The sequence below is a fragment of the Lipotes vexillifer genome, unplaced genomic scaffold (assembly GCF_000442215.2).
Source record: "Lipotes vexillifer unplaced genomic scaffold, Lipotes_vexillifer_v1.1 scaffold668, whole genome shotgun sequence".
NCBI lineage: Eukaryota > Metazoa > Chordata > Mammalia > Artiodactyla > Lipotidae > Lipotes > Lipotes vexillifer.
Window position 1 is genome coordinate 3351669 of NW_006785319.1, and position 6654 is coordinate 3358322.

The window sequence follows — 6654 nt, forward strand, 5'->3', positions numbered from 1 at the left end:
CGACGTCAGGGCCCCGCGTCTGTAGCCGGGTGGGGCATCGGCCCCGTCTGGAACGTGAGCTGAAGCAGAGGGCGGGTGGTGCGGCAGCTCCGGGGCGGCTCAGAGCCCAGCCAGGGAGCCACCCGCGGTGCGCGGACACAGACACCATCCGGAGCTGCCATAGCAGGTGGGCCGTGGACACTCTAATAAAATGAAGAAAGCACCTCACCACCTTGAGCAGAATAAGTAGACCATGTTTTGTGTGACCTCTTTACCCTGCTTTTTCTTTCTTTTAATTACTTGATTGATTGATTTGTTTTTGGCTGCGTTGGGTCTTGCTGCACGCAGGCTTTCTCTAGTTGTGTCAAGCGGGGGCTACTCTTCACTGCGGTGGCTTCTCGTTGCAGAGCACGGGCTCTAGGTGTGCAGGCTCAGTAGTTGTGGCACGCGGGCTCAGTAGTTGTGGCTCACGGGCTCTAGAGCGCAGGCTCAGCAGTTGTGGCACGCGGGCTCAGTAGTTGTGGCTCACGGGCTCTAGAGTGCAGGCTCAGTAGTTGTCGCCCACGGGCTCTAGAGCGCAGGCTCATTAGTTGTGGCGTGTGGGATTCAGTACTTGTGTCGTGTGGGCTTCAGTAGTTGTGGCACGCGGGCTTAAGTAGTCGTGGCTTGTGGGCTCTAGACTGCAGGCTCAGTAGTTGTGGCATGCGGGCTCAGTAGTTGTGGCATGTGGGCTTCAGTAGTTGTGGTACACAGGCCTAAGTAGTTGTGGCTCACAGGCTCAGTAGTTGTGGCGCACGGGCTCTAGAGCTCAGGCTCATTAGTTGTGGTGTGTGGGCTTCAGTAGTTGTGGCACGTGGGCTTCAGTAGTTGTGGCACACAGGCTTAAGTAGTTGTGGCATGCAGGCTTAAGTAGTTGTGGTGTGAGGGCTTCAGTAGTTGTGGCTCATGGGCTCTAGAGCACAGGCTCAGTAGTTGTGGCATGCGGGCTTCAGTAGTTGCAGCCCGCGGGTTCTAGAGCACAGGCTCAGTAGTTGTGGCGTGTGGACTTCAGTAGTTGTGGCTCTCGGGCACTAGAGCGCCAGCTCAGTAGTTTTGGCATGTGGGCTTCAGTAGTTTGGCATGCAGGCTTCAGTAGTTGTGGCTTGTAGGCTCTAGAGCACAGGCTCAGTAGTTGTGGCAGGCGGGCTTCAGTAGTTGTGGCTCTCAGGCTCTACAGCGCAGGCTCAGTAGTTGTGGCTCATGGGCTTAGTTGCTCCACGGCATGTGGGATCTTCCCGGACCAGAGCTTGAACCCGTGTCCCCTGCACTGGCAGGCGGATTCTTAACCACTGTGCCACCAGGGAAGTCCCTACCCTACTTTTTAAAAGACTTTCATTCCCTATGATTTAATAGCACAAATTTGCAGTAAACAGAAAACTAGGTCGATTAGTGCACCTGCTGGGCTGCTGTGTGCATACCGGTGTATCTAAAGGGCATGGGAGATGTCCCAGAAAGGCTCTTTTTTCTCTTCTGATAACTCTGAAATTTATAGAAAACGTTGCTTACTGTTTATAGTTCTCTACACCCTTCAGTTTTATTGTTGAATTTAAATTGGTGCTGTCTTTATTGGAAACAACTATAGTTATTTCCTTATTGTCTGTCTCTTGCACTAACGTGTAACTTCATGAGGGCAGAGGCTTTTTCTTGTGCACAGCACTTGCCTTGTAGATGCTCGGTGAATCATTCCACAAACACTCTGACAGCAAAAACAACTAAGTTTTCATTAGTCCTAGTGGTCTTACAAAAAAAAAAGAAGATACAGTTGTTATCGAAAATAATGCAATGTCATTCTGGTATTTTTTTAGCTTACTGGAGAACACAGAAAAGGAAATAGAAAACAAAAATACATTGGTGATAGATTTATAACTTAGGTGAAGACCAGCAAGTGAGTATATTTGAGTACCTAATGCTGTTTCACACAAAAAATGTTTTGCACCTCCAATAATTTATCTCAAACATAAAGGTAAAAAGGTTATTATACTTTTCAAGTGTTACAGTATATATAGTATTCTTTTTTGAGACTTTACTTAAATCAGCTAATCAAAACAATTTCTATATCAGCCTCAGTAATGTCTTTTAAGGCAGACCGTTTGTTATACACAAATTATTTTTATGCCCAGGGAAACTTCTCTTTGTGTAATATTTAATAGTAGCCAAAGAAATGCAAATTCAGCTAGCAAAGATGAGTAAAGATTACAGAATGGTAATACCCAAGGATGGTTAGGGTATAAGAAACCTTTCTGACATGTGTTAATTGGTAAGACGTTTGTGGAAAGCAGTTGGAATAAGGTTGTTTAAATATTTTTTCAAAGATTTCTTAACAGATAATGAACATTGCCAGCTAATATGCTATACCTTAAATCGGCGATTCGATTTTTAGCTATTTATCTGAAGAAATTTTGGATGGGTACACATAAATATCTGTGTATAGTTCAGATTATTTATAAAAAGGAAAAATTAGAAAAAACATACATATCCAGCAGTTAGAGAAAATTAGGTAACTAAATAGAAAATGTCCATAAAGTGTAACACCAGGATATTGATCTGTTGTTTTGGGAAGGAGCTGATACATTATGTGAAGAGGTCAAATAACAGAACAGCGTGGAACGGTTCCCTTTTCACAGCTTCTAATGCACACGGAGAGAAATCTAGATAGATTGAAACTTTTAAAATACTTATCTTTGGACAACAAAATTAGGAATGATTTTCTTTTTATTCTGTTCTGTTCCCTAAAATAATTGTAGCAATAGTTTGGACCTCATATACCTCCTAAAAGGTCTCAGGGGTCCCTGGGGTCCACAGACCACTATTTGAGCACTGCTGTTTAGTTAATGGTTTCAAACCTGACTACACACGGCTGCCTCCCGGGCTCGTGGTTAAGAGCTTCACCTCAGCTTCATTCACTTCAGCATGCCTAGAGCAGGACTCGGGAACGTTCTTTAAAAATACATGTTCCAGGGCTTCCCTGGTGGCGCAGTGGTTGAGAGTCCGCCTGCCGATGCAGGGGACACGGGTTCGTGCCCCGGTCCGGGAGGATCCCGCGTGCCGCGGAGCGGCTGGGCCCGTGAGCCATGGCCGCTGGGCCTGCGCGTCCGGAGCCTGTGCTCCGCAGCGGGAGAGGCCACAGCAGTGAGAGGCCCGCGTACTGCAAAAAAAAAAAAAAAAAAACATGTTCCAGGGCTTCCCTGGTGGCGCAGTGCTTGAGAGTCCGCCTGCTGATGCAGGGAACACGGGTTCTTGCCCTGGTCCGCGAAGATCTCACATGCCGCGGAGTGGCTGGGCCCGTGAACCTGCGCGTCCGTAGCCTGTGCTCCGCAACAGGAGAGGCCACAACAGTGAGAGGCCTGCGTACCGCAAAAAAAAAAAAAAAAAAAAAAAAAATACCCAGGTACAGTGGTTGAGAGTCCGCCTGCCGATGCAGGGGACACGGGTTCATGCCCCGGTCTGGGAAGATCCCATATGCCGCGGAGTGGCTGAGCCCGTGAGCCATGGCCGTTGAGCCTGCGCATCCGGAGTCTGTGCTCCGCAACGGGAGAGGCCACAACAGTGAGAGGCCCGCGTACTGGGGGAAAAAAAAAATGTTCCAGGTGTATCTAAGTGTATATATACTTAGAGATCTCAAACCTGTATGTCTATAATTTTAATTCTTAAGTTTAAAAAATTCATTTCAAGTGAATGTTTTAAGTGAATGAATATTTATTTTAACGAACATTTAATGAACGCTTCCTTTGTACGGGCCTAAAGACCATTTAAAACACTTGGTGCGTAGTACAAGAGTACGTGTAGGCAGGGTATCAGCTCTTGGGTCGAGACGCGCTGCTAAATCGTCTCTTTTCCTCTTGTCTGCACCCCCCAGTATTCTCTGCCACCCTACGTTGCTGTACTGGGTACTTTCAACCAGGAACCCAGGAGGTTCTGACGTGTAGTCACGTTTAAAACCATTAACTAAACAGCAGCTATCAAACAGTGGGGTGTGGCCCCCAGGGGTGCCTGCCCACTTCCCAGGAGGCCTGTGAGCTGCAAACTCTGGGTGATGACAGGGTGTTGTTCTCACACCAACAGCACAAAGGTGGAGGCAGGTAAGCCCTGCTGGAGCCTCAACGGGGTTGGGGCAGTGGACCTGGTGGGCAGCGGACCGTGGGTTATCACAGCTGGGACGTGACGCGGGTGTCACTACGGAGGCCCGTGATGACACAGTAAAGGCAGATCAGATCCCTGCTGCTGGGCACGTGTCTTCTTAACATCCTGCATGACGGGAGGGGAGGTACGGAAAAGGCACTTCGGCGCACTTAGGTGTTAGGGTTTGTCTCGAGGAAAAAGGTCTTGTGAGGCCGAGGTGTGAGCTCAGCTTTTTTCCACTTTGCTGAAGAGAGGGACTGGCAGACACTGGTTACTCTGACATGAATGTTTGGCCTGCCTTGTCTCAAACAAACCAATGAAAACAACGGACTGTGTTTGTTGCCAGTGTTAAAACTTAAGATTTCAAAAGCAAACATTAGAATTGGGGAGAGTTGTAACCACCCTTGTGAGCTTGACAGCTTCTCACTTCCTGAAGACTTCGCTAACGAGGTTGGTGGTACTATTAATGAATGTGGTTTTTTCATATTGTGATAGAATGGAGTAAATCAGATACAGTGAAAAAGGTCACTCTTTGGGAGATCTGCATAACTTAGTGAACCAGTGTTTTCTGCATGACCACTGCAGGACTCACTCAAGGTTCACAGTCTCCCATTAGGTTTAATGGGACAGCACAGAACATTCTGGCTGTTTCCATGTGCACATTGCAGCAGAGTATTGGATTGTAGGTTTGAAGCTGAGAGACAAAAGCTTAATAAACTGGAATGGAAGTGGTCCTATAATGTGATAAGGATGAGAAGACCAGTACCGAGGGCCATCAGGAGAGGTGGACGTCTTCTGACAGGGTGTTTCCCGTGGGCCTGACGAAGGCGAGAGCCTCCCGGGAGGAAGGGTGCTGTGGACAGAGAACAGCAGCCCCGGGGCCCTGGCGTCGCTGGTGTGCTTTGTATGGTTGTTGTAGATAGAGCCTCTGGATACGCGGCTGGTGAGGTTGAAGGTGAGGTTTACTGTGATGCTGTGCTGTAATCATGAGACCGTGATTTTGGTGGTCTTGGCTTCTGTGGCACTTTAATCCACGCACACTAATTCTGTCAGCTTGGGTAAGTTGATTACGCTTTGTGCCTTATTTTCCTGATCTGTAAAATGGGGATCAGGAGAGCACCCACAGCGCCCAGCCCATAGCAGACTGCTGAATGTTAGTGGTGGGCAGGAGCGGGTTTCCTCCTGGGAGCCTGGTAGTGGCTGCAGGAAGGGGACCAACTGTGTCCAGCTGGGCACTGTTTCCAGCTCTTCCTTTCACTCTTGCTCTGATGGCAAAAGTCTTTTTTTTTTTTTTAATTTTTATTGGAGTATAGTTGATTTACAATGTTATGTTAGTTTCAGGTGTACAGCAAAGTGAATCAGTTATACATATACATATATCCGCTCCTTTTTAGATTCTTTTCCCATATAGGCCATTACAGTGTACTGAGTAGAGTTCCCTGTGCTGTACAGTAGGGCCTTATCAGTTATCTATTTTGTATATGGTAGTGTGTATATTGTCAGCCCCGATTTCCCGATTTATCCCTCCCTCTTACCCCTGGTAACCATAAGTTTGTTTTCTACATCTGTAACTATTTCTGTTTTGTAGATAGGTTCATTTGTACCTTTTTTTAGATTCCACATATAAGTGATATCATATGATATTTGTCTTTCTCTATCTGACTTAGTTCACTTAGTATGACAATCTCTAGGTCCATCCATGTGCTGCAAATGGCATTATTTTGTTCTTTTATAGCTGAGTAATATTCTTTATCCATTCCTGTGTCAATGGACTTTAGGTTGCTTCCATGTCCTGGCTATTGTAAATAGTGCTGCAGTGAACATAAGGGTGCATGTATCTTTTTGAATTAGGGTTTTCTCCAGACATATGCCCAGGAGTGGGATCTGGTAACCCTAATTTTAGTTTTTAAAGGAACCTCCATGCTGTTTAACGTAGTAGTGGCTGTACCAGTTTGTATTCCCACCAGCAGTGTAAGAGGGTTCCCTTTTCTCCACACCCTCTGCAGCATTCTTAACATAAAATTATTTCCGTAACTGGCAATAATACGTTGTACTATTCACATACCTTTAAAAAATATTTTGAACTGTGCTTTCGTATCAGCTTATAGAATAGTTTTGCTTTCCTTTTATATTTTTAAAATTTATCTTAATGCAGATTTGAAGGTAACATTGAAAAGAATCTGCTGATGCTTAAGTATTCTAAACATCCTCTGGCTCTTTAAAAGTAGAAAATCCTTTTTGATGTCTCCACACTCTTTTCTTCTGTTACAACAGACTTCTCCAAGGCAGTAGGTCGATCTGCCGATCTTAGCATCAAGCGATGCGACAGGAACTTGGATTAACCTCATTTTGTTAATACCCTATGTCTTTGTTGTAGACATTACAGAGATAATACAGACAAATCTTGTTTGCTGTTTCTGTGACTGGCAGCTGTTTATTAATAGTGCTTTTCTCTTGCTTGAAGAACCTGTTTGGGATTCTGGGGGGCTCTGGTGGTGGTTCTGCACTCTTTTCCTT

The 6654-nt window shown here is 45.9% G+C and overlaps 1 protein-coding gene across 1 annotated transcript in view; it reads left to right on the plus strand.

Moving 5' to 3' along the window:
- HPF1 (histone PARylation factor 1) overlaps window positions 1-6654 on the plus strand; it is a 23462-nt gene that overhangs the window by 6910 nt on the left and 9898 nt on the right. The gene's annotated exons all lie outside the window — the stretch shown is intronic.